The sequence below is a fragment of the Rhagoletis pomonella genome, unplaced genomic scaffold (assembly GCF_013731165.1).
Source record: "Rhagoletis pomonella isolate Grant_MI unplaced genomic scaffold, Rhpom_1.0 Rhpom_scaffold_00007, whole genome shotgun sequence".
NCBI classification, from domain to species: domain Eukaryota; kingdom Metazoa; phylum Arthropoda; class Insecta; order Diptera; family Tephritidae; genus Rhagoletis; species Rhagoletis pomonella.
Genome location: NW_023458561.1, coordinates 45,875,166 through 45,898,883, shown reverse-complemented (window position 1 = coordinate 45,898,883; position 23,718 = coordinate 45,875,166). Strand labels below are relative to the sequence as shown.

Below are 23,718 nucleotides of genomic sequence, written 5' to 3'. Positions count from 1 at the left end.
TTTCCAAGGTACATTGAACAGGTAGTATCAGTAGAGCAGCTGATTTGATTTATTTTCAAATTATTTGGTCTCGAAAATGTCAAATATTTTTAATTTAAAAATTCTGAATTGTTAAAATCCATTTGCATGTGAAACCATTTCCCATACAAACCAAGCGATTGAATAGCAGCTTTTGGAACGTTCGCCCAACTCGGCAGCACGACCGCTGATTACTGGGCCTTGCAAAGGATGGATCAATGCTTCGAGAAGCAAACAAATTTACTAGGAAAGAAAGTTGCATCAATTTTTATTTTTTCCAATTTCAATTTTTTATTTTTTATATAATTTTTTGTATTTCACATGGCACGCTTTGATTTAGAAGAAAAAATTCAGAACAGTTTTTGACACTTTCGATACCAGAAGCAACAACAAAATACACGCAAATGTTGTTTTTGCTCTACTGATACTACCTGTTTAATGTGCCTTGCTAATTTCTCTTGTCGATTTTTTAACCTTTTCCATAGAAAGTTGTGTATGTTCTTTAAATTTTAAGCTGCTATGACAAACTCTTTGGATATGAATGGGGTCCAATCTTCATCTAGCTGAATCGACGACTTGTATTCGGTCTACAAAGTCCGTCTCTAACTTCGTTCCCTTACCTTGTTTTAGAAAGTTGTTTAATGCCATCTTACTATGCGCCTTACGTTGACTTACTATGAGTTTCATTCTATGCCACAAAAAGCTCCCATGAGACTGAGATCTCAATAATTTCTCAGCTCATTCATTCGCTTAATTCCCTGGCCCGACTTGCGAGAAAAGAAAAATGATTTTCTTGTCATTTTCAATCATAAATACTTACATATGTATAAGGATATACAGGTTGATTCAATAAGATCGCCATTGGGCCTCATGCATAAAAATTAAGCTTAAGCTCCGACTCGATTTTTAGTACAAGTTCTTAAGCTTGAGCTCACTGTGTCAGTGCAAAAATTGAGTCTGAGCTTAAGCTCACTTTTTATGCATGAGGCCCATTGTTTCATGCACTGAAAGCTTGCCTTATAAGGCAAGTGGCGCCGCCCTATGTATTGAAACCACACATTTTACAAGTCTGTGTCATCTAATTTAGGACATTTTAGTTTTCGAAGAAGTATGGTCCGATGATTCCGCCAACCCAAAAACCACACCGAACAGTGACTCGTTGTGGGTGCATAGTTTTTTTATTGCTGTGGGTGTGGATTAGGTAAAGATGTGTGTCATCGTTCATGATGATTTTTTTTTTAATATTTCGAGCACTTCTACCCGTTATTCAACCGAGTATCGCTAAATCACAAAATTTTCGAAGACCTGTAGTATCAATTGTCTTATATTTACTTAGATATCGTCGGTGATGCTGTAAAACGCTCTATGTCACTTATTACCTCTGGTGCTGGATGATCTGTTATCTGTATCTGATCGCTTCTAGCAATCGTTCATCGTCATCAGCCAAAGGTAGACAGTTTTGTCATTCGCTTAGTAGGGTGTAACGATTTGCAGATGCATTCCGGTGCAAGTAAGAGAACATTTTAGTGTCAAGGGTACTAATAGACATAGACCGTTTTGCAGTATCACCGACGATATATATGTATGTATAAAACAATTATTTTTTTAACCTAACTTAAATATTTCGCGTGATTACCGTATATTATTTTGATACTTCAGGGCATCAATTTATACTAACACTTCCAGATTAACTACGAAAAACTTACTACTAAATACAATAATCTTCCCTTAGGCAATGACATTGGCGTGTAAACCTCCTTTTCGAACCCTTCATTAGCCCTGCAAACTTAAAGTTATCAAAAGGTACACTAAATCGATTAAAGTTCACTTACAATGCCGAATAAATTAAGTTCACAAATCTAAGGCTACTCATTTCAAATCTATATTGTCATTCATTAATTTACACCAAATTAAATTTCATAGCAAAGCACCGCTAACACTAACATATAAACCAACTCAAGCATAAACAATCAAACACATACATACATATGTACATATAAGCTTAGCCTTTGAGCGAGAAAATCTCCAAAATGACAAAATGAAAATGCCGAATACTACACAATCAAATTCGCATTTAATTGCACCTTGAAGAGCAATTAATGTCACACAAAAGCCTGCTGAGTGGGGAATGAGAAAGAGAGACACGACGGATTGTCGAAAGGCATGAACAATTCAAGAGTGCTTAGCAAATATGGCTGACATACAATAAACAAGCGTTAGCAAAGGTATATAATAGGGTGATTGAATCGGTTTTTCCAAAACGGTTTTGAAATATTAATTCTTTGAATATCGAATAAATCGGGTTTTTATCGAAAAACCGGGTTTTTTCATTTCATACAAATTTTGACTAGAATTACAATTTTGAGTTTTTCGAAAGGTGACAGGTTATTTGGGAAAGAACAGTATTTTTGATCCCAGTAAAGGCATGTTTGCCGTTTTAACATTTTCTGCGTGTTTGGTCTAGCTTCTCCTTCAATATGTGCTCCGCTTTTTGATATTGTGACACAAATGGAGAGATCTTCACTTTAACTCCACCTCTGAAGAAGTTTTTTTATGGCAGAAGTACACTCGGAGGATCTCTATTTCAAAAAAAACTCTTTTTGATGTTACTGGGCCCAGAAATTTAACCATGGACCTACCGATGCGCAGGATGCACTAGGTTAAGGCGGTAAAAACACTACGCAAATTCGAAAAAAGTCAGAAAAAATGCCTAAAGTATGTATTAAAAAAAAGTTAAGATAAGATAAAAGCTATATTTACTGTTAATAGTTGTATTGCAATTTTTGTTTATCACTTCATACCAACAAGAGCATTTTCACTGTAAGATAACTTTGTAAAATAAAAGCGGTTTATCCGGCTTTTATTAATTTCAAAATGCTGACCCGGGTTTTTTTCAAATTGCAATTTTCGCATAACTCAAAAAGCGGTTTTTTAAAAAGGAGAATAATCGAACACCCTAGAGCAAACAAACAAAATTGATTCGCTTGGCCAAATTTACTTGGGTGTGTGTGTGAAAAAGGTAAATTCCTAACAACGTTGCCAATTGCAGTTGCACTATATGTCTCCCAGTCAGAAAAATGGGCAGCTCTTCTAAGTAAACACTTTCAGGTTGGTATTTTCCGAAAAGACCTTTTCATTGGCAGCTGTTTAGAAGGCAGACGAGAAGGTGTACTTCACAGTTGACTACAGAATTTTGAACTGTGCCATTATTATTTCATTTAAATGTTTGATTTGTAAAGGGAACTGATTCAGAAGGCTGAAAAGTCTTGGTATTCCCTTAAAAAAAAAGTAAGATAAAGTCGAGTGAAGAATTGAGAACGGAATGCCTATTGCTCCAAAAGATATTTTTCTAATTTTGTCGACTGGCATGTTAAGCACTTACATAAATTAACTGCATCACTCCTAACACACATATATATGTACATTTATATATCCTTAAGAGACACAGGCACATAAATTCGTACGCATGTATGTGCATACGCACATCCAAATGCACTTGCATGCGTGGCAGCAAGTCAAATATCCGACAGGACTGACAGTCAGGCAAACGCACCCGAGCAAGCAAGCTATGTAAGTTTGACGTTTAGCAAGTTGATTTGGTTGGATTAAGCATTCACCTGCTAGCGATAGGACAATTTGGCCAACGAACAGAGGCAAAAGCTCTTGTGTAAACAAATGAGTGAAATGAAGCTGCCGACGGCGGTTATTTGTGCTTAGTTATGCAGCGTAAAATATGGCTGTGCCAGCGCCAAAAATCACTGAATTCCACGCTTTTGTATTCTGTGCGCCAAGTAATAAGGTTTTGAGGGGTAGTAACCAGCTGAGCAAAATTTGCGATTCAAACTCGATGTTTAAATTGTTCCTGAGTAGAAAGACAACTGCCATTTGGGAGCTTTGAGGATCTTCATCTACCGAAATAGTCCCGAGAATCCCCCACATAGACCCTAGAGTCCTGAAGTAATCCTGCAAGCCTCTAAAAATCATTTATTATACCAAAAACACGAAGAACCCCGAAAAATTATAGGTGCAAAAATCCAGCGCACTCAAGAATGTGTGTATGGAAGGAAATAATATTTTCTAGAAGCAATTTGGTTTACCCCTGATATAAGGGCATTTTGTGGTATGTAATATCGCGATAGGTTCTTTAAAAATTTTAGTATTTTATTACGCAAAATACTGCTGCCTGTTTCGAAAAAGACGGAACATTCAAATCGTAAATCGTTTTGTATCAATATAAAAAGCAAACACTACCTAATTTTTTCAGCCCAAAAAAATATCAGAGAAACCTGGTTATTTATGTTTCTTTAAAACATATAATTTTTTGTGTTTTATTATAAAATGCATAAGCGGTACTGCCGCCCCTTTTTTACCCAGTCAGAAAAACTGAAATCGACCGTTTGTAGAATATTGAGAAGATAATGAAGTTCATAAAATGAACTGAAATAAATAATGTGATTCATAAAAGATACCAAGGAAAAATGTATTCGCATAAAAGTTTTATTAAGAATCATATTAGATTACCACAAAACACTTTGATTTCATTTAAAATTTTATTTTTCATGCAATTTCGTTTCGTTGTCCTTTTCAATTTATTTAATTCACTTACATTTTCTACTTTGGCATTTTGTTTGCTGCCAATCACATAGCTCTCACGTCTAATGCAAAATCTGTAAGTAATACTTTACCTACTTTAAGTTTTACAAACTCTTACAACAATTGATTGATTTTCTCATTAAACTTTACCAATATTACGTTTCCATTTATAACTAACACAAATTGCAATCGGGAAAGCAATCAACTTGCCACAATGTACGTTGCATTCCCAAGTAGGTAGAAGCTCCATAGTACCTACAAAAAGCTGTTGCAGTAGTAAGTAGCAATAAAAGCTAAGCAAGAATGACCAAAGCTTGCGACCACATCGAGTTGGTATGTTGGCAGCTACAGCAACAAAAACAACAACGACAACAACAACAACAACACCGAGTATTACAATCTCCCATCAGCATCATCATCATACGCATCAGCCATAATAATGACCAGCGTTAGCATCATGGCAGCCAAGTCACGCTTCTATCCACCTGACCACGCACAGTGTAACATTCCAAATGGATAAGGTGCCTAAAATAAAAAGTGTTTTAAATAAAGCCCAATTTCTGTATTCACTTCGTACAACCTGCGCCTTTATTAAGTAAAGGAGGTGTTTTATGCGGTGATCGGAATTTGAAAAGTTGATTGAAACAAAATGAACCAAATCGTGGAAAAATTAATTTGTTATGTGAAAAATCATCGAATTTCATCTGATTTTAATTAAAAAGATTATAAAAATGTATGAAAAGGAGATAAAGTATGGATGACATTTATATTAAGCTCGACGAAAGTGGAAAGTGCAAGAAATTTATTTACACATATTATATAACTTAACTTTGTAATTATACATACTGTGCAACTCCCAACTCTATCCCTAACGCGTTGGTGTGCGCTTAGCTTAAAGCTAATTTTTGACTAGGCGAAATATTGAGTGAATGAAACTTTTTTGGCTTTAATTAAATTTGAGTATTTTCTACCGATGGAAATAAAAAGGTTATGTGTGGATACCACGCAACTACTTCCTTTTACCCGTATTATATTTGTTTTTTTTTTTGCATACTAATAAAAAATTGTCTCATTCTTAATTTCAATAGCAATCTCAATCAGAATCTTAATCTTAGTTTTAGTCTTAATCTTAGTCCTAGTCATAATATCCATCCCGATCTCAGTCTTAAGCTAAATCTTAATCTCAATCCCAATCTCAATCACAATGTCACTATTAATCTTAAATTTAGCCCTAATATTAGTCTTGGTCTTAATCTCAATCCCAATGTTAATATTAAACCCAATCTTAATCACAATTTCAATCCTGATCTCAATCTCGATCCCAAATTAATTTTAATCTTAATCTTAATCTGGTTCTCAATCTCAGTCTTAATCCCGATCTCAGTACCTATCTTAATCTTAAATTTTACCTTAATCTTTGTCTTAATCTTTATCTATATCTTAATCTTATTCTTAATCTTAATTTTAATTTTACTCTTAGTCTTAATTTTAATCTTAATCTGGTTCTCAATCAGAGTTACAATCTTAACCTTAATCTCAATCTTAATTTGGTTCTCAATCTCAATCTTTATATTAATATTAGATAATCTCTTAATCTAAATCTATTTCTTAATCTTAATCGTATTCTTAATCTAAATTTTAATCTTAATCTTAATTTTAATCTTAATCTTAATGTGTTAAATCATTCTCAACTCCCTGCCATCCTTTCCTGTCGCTTTCTGGTTTCCTTGGAGTTTGCCATTAGATCTCCACGATTGTAACACTTTTCTGTTACAACGATGATTGAATTTACACCAACCGATCGCAAGGAAGTTACACTGTGCAACGCTATCTGCGAGGGTTGCTACTTAATTAGGTGTGGAGATATGGCAATACTAATGCGAATTTATCAAATCTGACAATTATAAAGGGAAACATACTTAAAACGTTTTGTCATACGAATGCGACAAATTTTTATAATTTTCGGTTTAAATTAACCCAACAGCAACTTACTTCGACTTTTGGTGCTGAAGTCACCGTCCTTTGTTGGGTTTCCGAATTCCTTCGTCGTCACACTTTGCTACAGGACGAATTCGGATCGCCTTTTCTTAGAATAAGTTCACATTCCATAAGATAAAATGTAGAACAGTCCCTATTTGTCACACCCAATGATTTATTCTTATTTACGCAGCTCGAAAATTAATTGTGAGGTCAACTTTTTTCGACGCATTAAGAATCGATTAATGCTTCCAAATCATATGCTTTGGAGGGGTACCTCAATCGGAGTGGAAAAAGTGCTTCGAAATTTGTTTCAAACGCAAGAAAAGTTGCACTCGTAAATATTTGCTTTGATTTGTCGATCTCAACACTTAAGTGGCTACCCTCGTAAAACACAATCACCTCATTCACTACTCTACCAATCATTTTACCCAAGGTAAGTTAAGTATATCTATGTATGTATCTCTACTAGCAATGCTGCAACGAAGCTTTTCAATGCATTTGAAATTGAAGCAATAAAATGCTACTTTACCGATTGCATTCACTGTGAAAATAGGTGGAAAAAATAATCGAAGGAGGAATTCTTATGAAAACCCATGAATGAAAAGCCAAACACAATGCCAACACATCTGTGCAGTTAAAAAGTTTTGGTTGCACTGACGGGTGGGTTCACGCACGCATGCACGCACGCAAGCCATTTATATACAAAGTCATAGTCACACATGTATGTAGTTGGCTTCACAAACACACACACACACACATACCCAAATGCATATAGGAAATCTTTTCTAATAAAATGTGTTGTGAGAAAATATGCTCGACTTCGAGGAGTACTATAATGCATTGTGACATGTGGGCGTGCATATTGTCATGTTGCAATCTTTATTAAATTGTTATTTTTATGCGGCAATAAAATGTGTTATGATATTTGTTGGTGATTGTGAGAATAAATATTAGATAAGCACAACTAAACCCGCACATACACACATATGTATGGATGTACGTTCACTAGGCGACATATGAAACTGTTCACATTGTTCTAATATAATATTCACAATTATTTTCATGAAAAATTATTTGCATTAATTTTTTATGAAAATATAGTTCATTCTATAGTAATATAAACCATATAAATAAAAGTGTCACACTTTATATAAAGTTCACGAAAATTCAAAAAATGTTCATCAAAATTTTCAACATTTTATTCTATAAAATTTTCGAGTGTGCACTTTTTTTAGTAAATTTTAGTATATAAAAGTTCTCTATATTTGAAATATATATTAGGGTCATCCTTAACATATCCATATCATTGGGCACCCCTATTATTTTGTTCTAAATATGTACAAAATAAAGACATCGCCGAACGTTTCAGAATTAACAAAAATTGGGGGTCGCCGCTACCAGGGTGTGAAAAGATTTAACTACATCTCCGCATGTTTATGAATTTATATGAATAATATGTTAAATTTATCAGATTTCAAGTCAAAATTTTGCTGAATTTTTACGAATTAATTTTATTTTTTTTTAATTTTTCAAACCTTGGAAGCGACTTATAAATTTTGTTTACTTTTAAAGTTTTCTTGATTGCTTTTAATTTGTACTTAGAACAAAATAAAGGGATGCGTCATACAAAATTTAGATTTCAATATTTTAAGTACGACCCTACGGTGAATGTACTGAAAATTTTGAGCGAAGGTTTGTCGCGCTTTTTTTGAAGCATTTTATGCTTTCTCAATTTTATTTATTTATTTTTTTTTTTGAAATTTTAAATATAATAATCTTCAATTAAATATTTTTGGTTTCTTTGAGAGATGTAAGGTTTTCCTTCGGAGAAGTACGCTCAGAGGTTTGCCATTGCCCGTTCAGAAAATACCGCTATGTATTAGAAAAAACTTATTTGGATGTCAGTTCGATTAAGAACTAACGAACGGCTGCGGTAGCCATTAACATTTATTGCCTGTGGTATTTTTTATTTTTTTTTTCATTAGAAGGGAACTTAAATATTGCAAGAAATTCGATTTCCCTTATAGTAGATACACCAATTCGGAATCGATTGTTTATATGTTTATGTATATACATATATGTATTCTCATATTCGATTCTTTAGCTAGGAATTCGTGTAAATGGTTGACAGTTTACGTCTTTGAGCAGAATAAAAGCCAAACGATATTTAATTCTGTTAAAGCAGATGTTGACAAATACCAATCCAATGAAAATGAAAACAATTTCACAAGTGTTCCTATATTTTAGTACGCCACCCCCTAACCCTCAAGTTAAACATCAGATCGCTATGCATTCGGGTGTTTGCTTAACTGCAGTTATAAAATCAAGACTGCTTTAAAATTTATTAGCTTAACACAAAGGCGAAAATGCTTGCTACACCAAAATCCGAAAACATTCCCGTATACACACACACACGACGTTTATTTGATATTAACTTTTGTTTTACATACAACACTGCAGCGCCACATAAATGCTGTCGACTCCTTTATTTGACGTTGCTGAATTATGTGTTGCAGCAAGGCGAAAACAAAACAAAAATAAATTACGTAGAATATTCAACATGCAGCAACCGACGATGCAAGGCGCATTTGCAATATACATACCAACTCCCGCTCACACACACTCGCGTAGGACATCACCAGCTGCACTAAGTATGTACAACTTAAATTATCCAGCAAACAAAAGCTACTGGCACAGTCACAGTGGCTGTGAAAACGGGCTGGCCGGAAGGCAAGGTAAACAGGCGAGGTCCTTGGCCTGGCAAGTTGCTTGTTCCGGGCGGCTGTCTGCTTAAGCAGTGAGCAAAACTAATTTCCTACACCTAATTCCACAACAAATTTTGTTGTGTGCCATAAATAAATTAACGCACTGACGCGCAGCAGGTGGTGTACCAGGTCAGCATGTCTTACTGTGCCGTGCGCTTGCTGTGCGACTTTCCAAGCAGATTTGCAGTTCAAGCTGTGAGTGGAAGTGTGTGTGTGTGACTTTGAGTGGCGGTATATGTAGTATGCTGGCGCGTGCACTGGGCAGGTGTTTGAATGAAGGACACGCTAGGGAATAAAGGCAATATTCTTCAAGGAGGAGTGCGGGCAGGCATTGAGGTTAGCTTCATTGATCGCAAATGTTTACTACATAGTTTCGTCTTTGTTAAGATAATAGAATATAAAATTGGTCGTATTTGTATGTTTCATTTCACTTAATTCACAAATAGTTTCATTTAGGAAAAACTATTTTTATTATCATCGATTCCGTTGACTAGGACCAGCTTGAATGTAAGTATATAAACAAAAATTTATTGATGTCAAAATTTGGTGTTAAGGCGGCTTTGGCCAATGGTTACCATCTTTTACTACCTATGTAACATAAACACCATCCAGATCACGAATGCTTTTTGAACGCAATGGGTTTTTTGCTTTTGAGCCAACTTCGGAAGAGATTTTACGGTATGCAACAAGCGCTTTGGGCATGATTTTGAGTGCCATCAACTTAATACTTAAAATAAATTTGTATATGTAACATTTGAGAAGTGCACATAATTTCTTATATACAGCTTTTTTGCATACATACACTTGTCTGTGCATTAATATTCGTGCCGTACCTTTATGTGCGAGCGTTTTAGAGTTGTGTGGCATACATTTAGGCACAAGGTATTAGAAGTCGACTAAACGATCACCATATTGAGTTTTCAATTTAATTTTTCAAATTGAATGTAGTTTAGACCAGTGACAATTGAAAAGTAGCACGTCTATTCTGCTGTTTTTAAGTTTTTTACATGGCGAATACTGACCTTGGTCGTCACAGATCTATGCAAAAGAGTGACAATTTCAAATATCTTCAATTTAACTAGTTTACTATTAACTTAGCAAAGGAGCTTTAAGTCTATGTTGCTTGAGAGCGCCGTTACATTCTGGTCACCATCGTGGATCAAAAAAAGTGCAGAAATAGCTTTTATTCTATGTGCGCTCATATAATATCTACAGAGAGCTTTAAAAATCTTTCTAAAGTTTCATGATCATACATAGCTATGCTTCAAGATTTTTCCCTCTGAAGTAATATTTTGATCAGTTCGAGCTAAGTGAAATTTTTCCTATCTTAAGTAAGTCATCTCACTTAAGCTGACCTTAGGAGGCTCTTCCTTCTTTACTTGATTTTATCTTATTGTATGTAGAAAAGGCCTAATTTACAATGGATCTATGCGTCAACATGAAAATCCCACCTTCTTTATTGTCATAAGGTGGATGACATACCTTACTCCACTTAACTAAGAGTACCTCTTACTTTGCTACTCCTTGCTAAATACTTCTTAGCGCCGTGGAATTTCAGTTACCCCAATGGTTCATTCTCCTTAGTATTCCTTGCGGAATTTAAAAATTTTTACTTCTCAGCAATGTTGCACAATTTATTGCCACAAATCGCATTCAAATGCTTAAGTATCACGCCCAACAGTGAAACGCCCTCAACTAGCTTCAAGTGATTTCGTAGTTTTACTTGCCGCGCACTCTACTCACTCCATTTTCTTTGCTCATTCTCACCTCTTCCACATGGTCTCCTTCTTACTCCTCTGTCTTCCGTGTCATTTGAGTTCTTGAGACCTCTTAGCAAATCTGCCGAGGATTTGGTGTACAACATGCAACGCCACAACACAAGAACACAAGCCTAACTTAACACATAAGCGAACTTACATACATACATGTTTGTATAACTACAAATGCATTTATGTGCAAATTTTTGTCCACTTGTATGCGTATATTGCTACATTAGTACATACATTTGCATACTGTGAGACATGCCTGCTGAATCTTTGGGCTTTCAGCTTTCAAGTCTAAGTACTTTGCTGAAATGAAGTTGAATGCCGGCCGAGTGTACGTGTCTATCTTAGCATACAAGTATGTAAGTACAAATGTGTAAATAAGTGCAAACATACACTTATGTAGATTTAAGACAACCTTCGAAGCCTGCTTTGCATGTATGCGTACATGCCTACCCTGCAGGAAATGTATCTAACTATAAGCTAACTTTATGTTGATTAGGAAGGAGCTAAAAGTATATCATCTGTATATTTTCTTTGACGAAAGCTAACGATATTTCTATGGCGATGGCCGCGAAATAGTCAAGGGTGGTTACGTCTGCATTTTATGTAATTAACTACTTTTGGGCATAAAATATCAATAGGAAAAACAAAATATTTTATTTATTTTTTATTTACTTTATTTATTTTATCACATTTCATATTTGTTTACATATTTTGCTGTAGGTGGTCCCATATTCGAACTCCGCCAGACATAACTTCAAAACGATAATATGAAATTTCGTTCTTCCTTTTATTTGTCCTCAATTCGAAAAAGTATTTGCGAAGTGCAGGATATTTAAATAGAATCCCGCTTAAAGAAAATAAACTAGAGCTTTACTCCTGTCAACTAGTTTCAAGTTAGCTTTTTCTAGCTAACTGCAAGTTATATATTTTATAGAAATCCCGCAAAAGAGCTAACTACAAGTAGGCTTATTTTTTATCAATTGATAATTTTTTCTGCAGGGAACCTTCGAAGCCTGCTTTGCTTGTTTCCTTATATGCCTACATATACATACATACATGCATACATACAAAAGTATGTGGGTATATTCACAATTAGAATTTAAGTTATTTTGCTTAATTTCAAGAAATTCTTCACCAGCTCGTATTTCTCATGAAATAAATACCTGCAATACAACCACATTCACGTACTCGCACATACACACTCGCATATACATAAATACATAAATATTCATGCATTCTCGCAGAAACTCTCACGTGAATTATTTGCCACTACCTTTCTCGTCTAAATTTAATGAGCTGCGAACGTGTCGGTGTGGCATTCCTAACAGATAAGACATCCGTTGCTGTGCGAATATTTCTCATGGAAGGAGAAAGAAAATTTCATTACTCTGGCAGTTCATTCGTTGGAATTTCTGTTGAAATAAATTGTGTTGCTATTTTCAAGTTTATAAAATCCGCAACGTACTCAAATTTGGAATTTAGATTTTTGTTTGTGTGTATTTCTGAATGATGCTTAAATTTAATTTTTGTACCATTCACTCGACATATTTAATTATGGTACTTGTGTGATTTTCTGTGAATTTTTGTGAGTTTACAGCTCAATTGGATTTATAATTCACACTAAGGTCTGCGCCGAATAAATCTGTCCGCTAAATAGGTGAAAATATCTTTTGAACCAGCACGTTTTTTAATTAGTTATGTGTGTATGTGTATCCTTTTATTTTTTACATTATATGAAAATTACACAAAATCGTAAAAAAGCAATAAATCGTCACCTGAGTGAAAGATCGACCTATCTCGGCAGCCAGTTTGAAAACGCCCTATCTCAGCTGAAAATATGTATATTGAAAATGTGCTGAGATAGGGCGTTTTTGAATCGCCAGCTGAGATAGAGCGTTATTCAATCAAATTCTGAAGTAGGGCGTTCTTGAAAAGTTTTCTGATATAGAGCGTTTTCGAACTGGCTGTCGTGATACATATAATAAAATTATAGCAGGCTGATGTCTGTACATTATAGATATTAAAGAAAAATTTATAAAGGTTGCCTATATTAGAGCAACAGAAGCCGAATCAACAAGTTTTAGAATTTTTTTCCTGTCTGTATGTATGTTTGTACGCACATCACTCGAAAACTAGCGCATGGAATCGAATGCAGTTTTCGACGATGTATTTCTTGAGGTTTAACATAATGTATAGAAGAAAAAAATTAGAGAGCAGGGGACAACTCTCTTAGTATATTGCAGTTTAATTCAATTGATAAGATACATTAAATATTGAAGTATGGCTGTCAGATGAAAGAGTTCTAAAAGGGCTCATAGCCGAAAAATTGTTTGAGGAAGGTTGCGACCTGTTTGAAAGTTTTAATTTAGATTAATTAATAAGATACATTAAATATTGCAGCATGGATATTAAACTAATTAAGTTTAGAAAAGTTTACTGTCGGAAATATTTTTGAAGGGGTTGCCACCTGTTTTAAAAATTGTATTGGCCAAATGCAACTCAAATCAGGCAGGCTGATCACATCGTAGATTTGCTTGCCGTTGAAATATTTTGAATGCTAAACATCGATAAAAAAAAATTATTTTGCCTGCCATTTTTTCCTTATTAAGATACATAATTTTGTCTTCCTGATACCCAGCTTTTATTGCAAATTTGCTAAGACCTTTAAAATTAACAAAATGGCGGCCAATTTTGTAAAAAGAAACAAAGTTGATTTTCTCGAAAAAGTCAGAATTTTACAACGAATTTTTACCAAAATGAGGAAGAATTGACATAAGTTTGAAGCGGACTAACCCACTTTTGAAGTCAGAAGAATTTCTTTTTTTTCAAAATGAAAAAGTTGTTTGTTTTTTATTATAAAAATTTTATTTGGCAAGTATTATAATTATCATATTATTCTTATATTTTTATTACATATTTAAAAATTAATTTTTTGCCAATTAGCCACTTTTCCTTCTGAATAATCACGCTCCAATTTTCTGCAATATCTCCATGCAACAGTAATCTTTGAAAATAAAGTATACAAAATTTACATAAATTTATAAAACATATTCAGACGGAGGAGATACGAAAAGGCAGAGAAGAAATAACATTTAGTTAGCAAGTATTTGCTAGTTATTTAAAAAAAAGGTTTTAGGGTAGTAACTTTTTTTTTGAAGTAACCTTTAACTCTAAAGCTCACTTTATATTTAAAGGTTGGATTAAAACGAAAGCTACATAGGTAAAGTTAGGCATTTCTATTAAAAATTTATTTAAAACCGATAATAAAAGGCTTTACTTTAGACACAATCATAAATGTTAATGTAACTTTTAAATATAAAGTGAACTTTAAAGTTACAGGTTATTTGAGAAGACGGCCCTTAGTTGTTCAGAAACTCTCTTCCGTCTATCACAACATTAACAATTTGGTTATTCGTTCTTTGATCAGGGGATACTTAAATGGCCTTGTGGATGTTTCGATGCTGGGGTCTGGTACTACTAACTGCCATGTTCCATGGCGAACTCGATCTGCCTCTCTGCGTTGTCGAAAGTGTTGTAATAAAGGCTAAATTTTCCAGCTGTTGGACCAAATATGACTTCTTTGCCCACCCTGGCACTAAAGTCGCCAATCACGATTTTAATATGGTGGCGGGGGCAGCGTTCATACACTTCTCCTAGGCGCTCATAAAAATCTCCGAGGCTGTTTTTGCCTTCTCACTGCAACCTGTTTTAACGCGGCGAGTTGCAAGCCCACAGCATAACCGAGTAACAAATTTCGAGCAAGTTCAATCAATTCGTCCGCCATTTTGGATTCTCCATATGAGATTTCAAAAAAACGCGACTCATAATTTAAAATTAAACATTTTTACTGAAATTTCAAAAATATAACCAATTTTCGCTGCCTGAATAATTTTGGAGAGACAACAAACAACAGTTTGTCTTGGTACTATGCCCTGCAGCTTTCTTTGTCATCCCACTTTGTTCTTTGAGCTGTCTATCGCAAAAGAAGAATACCGGGCCGGAATTACTGACTGAATTTGTAGGGTAGTCAACTCACAACAGCCAGGGCAAGACAATAAAAAAAAAAAAATTGCTTAAATTGTTCTTCAGTTTTTTGCCACCTCAACTGCTCTTCCGCTGCTCTGCACTTCGTTCAATTCATTTAGAGTGGGCAAATAAATTGTGTTCTATTCGTAACAAATATACATACATTTGTATATACAGAAACTTTCATTTCACATTTAGATAGTTCATTTTTTTTTTTGTGAATTTTTGTTGCCATAATTTTTGCAACGTTTCATTTTAGCAGACATTTATTTTATGTTAACATTGCTTTGAGTATGTCAGCAATTTGTTTGGTGATGCCACCATCAAAATGTTTTGATTCACTGATTTGACAAATTTGTCAATCTCTGCAAAAAAGTAATATGCACTACAAAAACAAAAAGCTTTAGGATAAAATAGAATGTTACGTGTGTGTGTGTGTGCTTTTTTTATATGCTTTGTGGACTTGTTGTGTGTATGTACATTAACGTGATCTAAAATAACTGAGCTAACGAATTTATGGCCTTAATAGGACCCTTTTACTGAGAAGAAAATTCTCCCATTCAGAAAAATTTTTATTGCAAATTTGAAAGGTGTCAGTGGGCATTTGAAATCTTACATGTAAATAACATGTAGAAATTTTATTTTTCGTTAAAAATGTTATAACTATTGAACCGTTTTGTTTGGTATATTCTGTAGGGCATTCAATTCTAAATTAAGTTATCTAGACTCAAAAATATATATGGGCCATACTTAACTTAATAAAAGTATGTGATTTATGTTGTGTTTTTTAGTGAATCTATCACCGCACCACTAATTACGGCTTATTTCCTGAATGACACCCAGTTTTCTTTTTAATCAAAAAACACTAAAAATAAGATAATTTCCAATGTCTGTTTATTGCTTAAGGAGTTTCAATGATTTCCTTGTTTTTATATTTTCGTGAAATAAGGCTCTTAGAAAAAAAACAAAAACTTTGAAATATTTAAAGAATGTTACTTTTAGGTGATAAACGATTTTTTATTTAAATAGCTTATTTCTTCAAAAGTGTTCAAGTGCCACATATGGTAAATTATTTACAAAGAAAGATTAAACAAAAGGCCTGTCTCCCAAGAAAAAATTTCAAAAATAGCTTATGTGGCAAATGAGATTAAAAGTGATATGAAAATGTTTAAAAAGCATGCATTTGATGTTAAAAATAAGTACAATGCTTATCGGTTAGCATACTTTTTTCTAACAGTTTCTAAACTTATTCAATCCTTTAACTGCCTTTAAAAAGTGAAATTCTGGAAAATATTTTACAAACATAATAATTTTTGAAGAGTCTGAAAGCAGTTTCGTATTCTGCACAAATTCTCACGTCGGTAAAAGATTTCAGAGGATGAATTTACCTATCTGCGCTTTGGTGCAAAAAAAAATATTTAAAAAATCTAAATTTTAAGGGTTTAAGTCAGTTCACTCAAGTCTTACATTTAGAACTGTATGTTTCACATAGAGTTGGGTTTTGCAAAATTAGATCTGATTTTATGGCCGCTCGCATGAAAAATCACAAGAAATATTTTTCAATATACTATCTGTTGCTTGAAAAAAGCACTTCGCTTCTGCTGTAATTTTTTTTTGAAAATTAAATACGCAAGCATTTTTTCTTGAGAGCTGCAAACTGATTGAAGAAATTTTGATACTTTTGGAAATATCCCATAAAAGGAATCGAAAAAAAATGTAGCCAAAACTTGTCTAAAGAAGGCGACTCCATTATTTCTGCCACCAGTGTATATCGATCTGCATCTTAGTTAAAGAAAGTCAGCAAATATAAGTTGGCATATTTGTAACTTAAGAAAACTTTTGTTAATTCTGAAAGGTTTATCAGAATATTCCTTCAGAAATATGATGGATGTGAAGCCTTTATTCCCATACTAATTTATTGATAAGCTCTACCTACTTGGCTTAGCGTCAAATTAGTTTTTCCGAAAAAAAAAAAAAATAAAAATCGAACTAGCAATGCACAAATGCATTCAAAACAAATACAGAAATGTGCAACAACATATTTTGTAAGTAGACGCATATGTACATTAGAGTGCATCGCTCTCCACACAAACAAAATCTTTACTGTTTTTCTATTGGGATAATGCAAATTATTATATTTTAAGATTTCCGCCAAAAAATTTCGAAAATATATTAAGATATACGTGAAGTGGACTGATTTGAAAAAAATTTAGTTTTTTATACATGTAGATATTGGTAAACTTAGTCCCTAGAAATATTTTTTCCAAAAATCACATTAGATGATAGAAGAGTTTAAAATTAAATGGTCTGCATATGTATATATTTCTTTTTAATTTTATGAACGAAATCCAAATACTGGGATTTTTGGAGGTCTTCTCAAATCGGTCCAGCTCACGTAAATCTTATTTTCTTCTTAAATTTTTTGGCGAAGTTTTAAGATATAATATATTGTATAATTCGGGTGGAAACCCTGCAAGTTTGTTTGTTGCTGATGCACCCTAGCATACACTTGTATGGGTGAACACCAGGGCGTATGTGTAGGCCGTTAGTCATTTATCATCTTCGCTCTGAATGCTGCGAACGCTCTACACTCATATGTATCTACATATGTACCCTGTAGTCAAATGTACTAGTTGTAAACTACTTCACAACTAGTATGAACCACATGCCCAACTAGTCAGCCAACTATCTTTTTTCCATGCAACCAACTGGTATTTTTAACATGGGGATGTCCTACGAGATGGTAATTGTCAGATTTCGGTCAGAAATATACCAGTCTCATACTAGTTCAAAATAGACAGAAAAATACTAGTCCAATTATCGACCAAAACCACTACTTTGGGAGTCAAAAAATAAAATGAATTCATGAATATACTATAAAAAAATTTTGATTAAGTACACTTTAATATATCACACATTGTTATTTAGCAGCCTCAGATGTTCCAATAATTGGTGTAAATTTTTTTGACTATTAATTAAATGCAAAACTAAATACATAAATATTTCCAACTTTCGAACATAAATTTAAATGCATTTCTTATAAAAAGTAAAAGGTTTCTGAAACAATAAATACTATATATTTATCTTTTTTAATAATATTGAATCTGCAAAGGAAAAAATTTTAGTTAAAAAAAATTAATACGTCAGTTAATACTTCAGTAATAAAATAAATTAAAATAAATTAAAATATTTTTAATAGTATTAAAATAAATTAAATTCATTAACTTTGCACATTTCAGTTTATTCTTTTTAAAAATTTATAAGAGTAACAATTAATGTTTAAAATTTGAGATTTGGGTAAAAAGTACATAGTTATTAAGTATTTTTAAATTTTGTCCATAGTTTGGATTGTTGATTGATAATAGAAGTTAAGCAAATAATTATATCGTGTAATTAAAAAAAGTCGAATTTAATTGAAAATTATCAAAAATAACAAAATTATGACGTAATTAAAATTAAAGAATTAATTAACTTTTTTTTAAGAAATTAATTATTAATCATTAAAAAGGTGGTAATATCGGTATTTAATCAACTAAACGGTTATCAAAAAAACATGCTTTAATTAATAGTCATTATGAATATTAATCATTATTTAACAGGCCTGGTATAATCGAATACGTACTCAATTTAATGGTTTACAATATACCCAAATAAAAGTTATAATATTTTGTTTACTTTATCGTATTAAACTGTCGAAGTCAAATAAAATAGGGCATGAATAAATAGTTTTGTACTTGGTACAAGTCTGGTCATTTTCGAACTAGTTCGGTTTCTGTCAGGGAATTCTAGTTGTAAACTAGTATTTTTCCTGACTAGTTTGGGATTTCACTGCAGGGTACGTACATTCATGCTTGCTGTGTTTTCTATTATTATTTTTGTAGTAGTTATTACGTGTATTATGTTGCTAGGTTGTTATATTGCGCGGAACAATTTGTCACAAATACTGTGTTTTTCTTTTAAAGCGCACATTCGCGTATATATACCTACTTAAAGGCTTAACACGCATACATGGGTACATGAATAAACTTGTATGCATGTATGCATGTATAAACCCTGCAAAAAATTGTGCGACTAATCTCTAAAGAGAGTATTCCGAGATTACTCTCAATCGGGTACAATTGGGCATTAATTAGTCGCAACTAGTCTCTTACGGGTACTAATGGAGGTCAATTAGTCGCGACTCATCCCTTATGGGTATAATTGGAGATCAATTAGTCCCCAACTCATCTCTAACGGGTACTATTAACGATTTAATGATATGTACGCACTTAGTCAATGAAATTTCATGTGCGGCGTTGGCTCGCAGAGAGCAACCTGGTTCGAATCTCAGCCGGCGCAAATTTTTATTTTCATTTTTTAAAAGTGACTAGTCGCTTTTTATACCCTTTCGGGTATAAAGGTGAACAATTAGTCTCTTCATAGGACATGCTCGAACAAAAGCGAACAGTTCATTCCATATAAAGAAATCAAAAGTGGTATAAGTCGCATGCTCCTTTGCGATTGCTCCCGGAGTCATCCCGGATTAGTCCCATTTTTTGCAGGGAAGGTATGCAAATACCTACACATACCCATGCTTATAGTGATGTGTTTACATTTATGTACCATGCGTCGTCAAGGAAGCACGCATGAAAAAGCCCACCAATTCGCTACGACGACGCCGCAGCACATTAAACATGCCCCAAATACATCAGTATTGCTAGCTGCCAACGAAAATACAAGCAAACAAAAAAGCTAAACGTTAAGCTAACAACTTGCAACACTTTAACAACTCGAAACTGCCAACTGGCGACACCACTCATTGCTTCTGCGTAATTGAGATTTTTTGCGCATAAACGGCTGCTTTATTGTCGGCGTTGTTGGTTGTTTTTTGTTTTTATGCCGTTGACTGCCACAAAGAAATTAAAAGTGATTACTTCATATAGCTTAACTGCCAACTCGCACATGCCACACCCGGCAACCCTTTAGCCCACGTATCGTTGGTAACTCGGTTATCGCTTGTTATTGCTGATGGCACGCAAAAACATTTATGTTTTCTTGTTTTGCTGCAAAAGTCTTGCGAAAGAAAAACGAAACGTATTGTTAGTGGGCGTGATGTTCTGGCAAGTAGTCCAAGTGGCATGTTGTCGCCACTTTTTTCTTGTTAATACATCGCTCGTGTACTTTTATTACCTTGGCAATATTTCCTCTTTGACTTTCATGTGGCGGTCAATGCTTGGCATGCATCATATTTTGTTGCCTACTTGAAGGCGCAAAACTTTCCATATTACACTCATACATAAATACATGCAGATGTAGCATGTGACTGGCGAAATATACATATGTATGTACCTACATTAGGGTGCATCACCGAAAAAGTTTCGATTTTTCCACCGTGTTATAAAATATCTTATATTTTAAGACTTCCGCCAAAATATTTCGATTTGAAAATGCCTCCAAAAATCGCGTTATTTTAATTCCGTTGCTAAAATTTTAAAATTTTTTTTTTGCATAACTCTTCCCTCATCTGAGGTGATTTTGTAGAAAAAATAATTTTGAAAACTAATTTTGATTATTAAAAAGTTCGATTTTGGTGATATTTTCAAATCACATAAATCTTAAATATTTTTCCGTAACATTTTGGCGGAAATCTTATGGCCTTATTCATAAAATATATAATAGGCTTAGAGAGCTCTGGAAAGTGACAGTTTCTTGCAAACAAAAAAACAAAACAAAGTCTTCTTTATTTTTTATGAATTTGGATGTTAAAATATAATAAGCTTTATACATATTTCTGATGGAAATAGAGTACCGATATATTTTTTTGGTATGTAGAGTGATGCACCCTAAGGCACACACATACATGCACAGACACATACATACATTTGCGTATGTTATTTGTACACTTTATTTCCCGTTACTATGTTTCCTTGCTGAATTTCATGCAAATGTATGCAAGTTGTGGTGTGTGCCACATCCCATCATTAACGTTGTGATTAGTGTACTGACCTCCTTCGTATTTAATATGCATAAATCCTGCAAATATGAGGCAATTACTGTACTTTTCTTTCCAATTTTTTACTGTGCCTTTCGAATGCAGGAAAGAGAGTAAAAATATTTCACTTTCTGTTGCATATTTCTTTATCTCTTTGGTAGGCCGAGGCCTCACAGGATACACTGCGTGCATTCGAAGTGTCTGCGATTCGTATATGTAGTAGATTTGCATACTTACAAGGTACTAATGAATAGTTAAAATCGGTGTATAATACCACATTGAGTGTTCGTTAAGAACTGGCAGACATCCAGACTGGAGGTTTTTGCCACTGGGCAGACTGTTCATCTGGTCCTGAAAAGCACGCTGACGAGAAGTCTCTTTATCTTCATAATATTGCACCGAATTTGACAGGGTCTGAGTTAGTAGGAAATGTCATCCAGCATTACTAGACAACGCGAACGACCTTCTCTACTATATTTGAATAGATAAAGAAATATTGTAATTATGAAAAGGCAAACAAAATATGAAAAATTATCGCAACATATGCGTATGTATGTACCTATATATAATCAACAATTTGTGATGTTCTTAGTCAAATTGACGTAACAAATATATGCGGCAGAGCGGGAATATGGCGAAGTTTAATGCTCTTAAGGCAATAATATTTACAATAAATCACTTGAAATAGTAGACAAAGTTAGTTAGTTTAATATTTTGGTGTGGCAGAACGCGAGACTCTACGGCGTGATAGATATTATGTACCCAAAATTCCCAAGAGACCTGCGGCTTCTTTAATAAATCCCAAAAAGGCCTTAGTATGCGAGTTATTCTTTAAAAAAAGGTTCAACAATTGTAGCTTTAAAATTAAAAAATAATGTTTGCCTAGTCAAGGCCGAACAATCAGAAAGAATGCATCTTGAAGTCTGATCGTCTTCAAGACAGAGTCGGCTTTATGACTCTGGTAGCACACATATCCGCTGCATAGGAAATTGTTTTCGGTTGTGATCAGTTAGATACACAGAGAGTAGCTTGATGTCATTTTTATTTAATAGAACCAAGCAACAAATCTATATGTATATATAATACGCGAAGGCATTTTTTGTTACGCAGAAAAGATCTGCATGGTTCATTCGATTTTCAAAAATAAAGTGTCAAATTAAAGCGCTTGACCTGTAGATGTGCAAACTGGTTTTATTTTTTCGAAAAGAGTTGCCACCTGTTGAACAATTAAAATCAAATTTTTCAATCATCAGTACCATCAAATCCGTACCGTACGTTCGGTTTCCAAAAGTGAGGTGTCAAATTAAAGGGCTCGGGCTGTAGATGTGCAGTAAGGATTTATTTTTTTGAAAAGAGTTGCCACCTCTTAAAAACTTATTTATATTCAAATTATTTAAAAAAAAAATTATCAATTATTCAAAATGTGTATTAATCGAAATGGTTTTGAAAAACTTTGGTTTTTAACTTACTATAGGAGGGTTGCCATCTGTTTAAAAAATAAAATTGAATTTGAACTAAGGGAAATAGTTAACAGAAGTATGTATGTATCACCATATAGGTACCAAACGAAAGGGGTTTCATAAAATAGTAGTTTGAAATTATTTTAAAGAGGGTTGCCACCTGCTTGAAATGTCGAATTTAGTTTTCCTTTACACAAGTTATATGAAACATCAAAATATGGATGTCAAGCGAAGGAGTATTGACAAAACTTTAGTTTGAACGCTAAGAATATTTTTGAGGTGTTGAGAGAAGGTTGCCACTTGTTTAAAAAGTTGATTCAAATTATTTATTAAGTTTAGGAAGTTTAATGAATTATTAAAATATGCATATTAATCGAGGACGGTTTGAAGGGCTTTTATTTCTTAACTGTATTTAACGGGGTTGCCATATGTTTAAAAATCAAATTCAACTTAACTCGTCAGTTAACTTAAATATGTGCCGCAATGTCAGGCAAAGGAGAGTTAACAAAGATTAAGCTTGAAAATACTTTTGAAGAGGGCTGCCACCTGTTTGAAATGTCTAACTCAATTAAATAATACAAAAAGTTTATGAAATATAAGAATACATTTTGAATCTCTGAAGTGGGTTGCCACGTGTTTAAAAAGATACATTCAAATTATTCAATTATTTACGAGTGTTGCCATTTGTTCGAACAATCAAATTCAAATTAGTTCATCAGTTTATTGAAATACATGCGTATCACAATGTCAGATGAAAGAGATTTAAGAAGACTTCATTTTGGGAATACTTTTGAAAGGGAATTTCAAAAACGAGAGTTCAAATTAAAGACCTTACCTGTAGATATGTGGTAAAGTTTATATATTTTTTTAATTAAGAACTTTTTTCTTCGGTATAGGGTGATTTGAAATTTTATGGAACTAAAAACATGAACAGGCTGCTCTTCACTGGCCCTCGGATCTCTTATAACTCTGACTAACATTTGGAAAGTTTTTGAAATTAAGTTTTGGGCGTTTTAACTCCATGCGGGTTCACTAGTAGAATAATAACAGAATAATATCCTTTCTGTTGAAAGGGCCGCCTGTCTATACCCCCCCACCACTGACTAGTACTTGCTGCGGTAAGAATTTACCCACTA

At 33.6% G+C, this 23,718-nt stretch overlaps 1 protein-coding gene across 1 annotated transcript in view; it reads left to right on the top strand.

Moving 5' to 3' along the window:
• LOC118742919 (putative GPI-anchored protein pfl2) overlaps positions 1–23,718 on the top strand; it is a 140,401-nt gene that overhangs the window by 23,768 nt on the left and 92,915 nt on the right. The gene's annotated exons all lie outside the window — the stretch shown is intronic.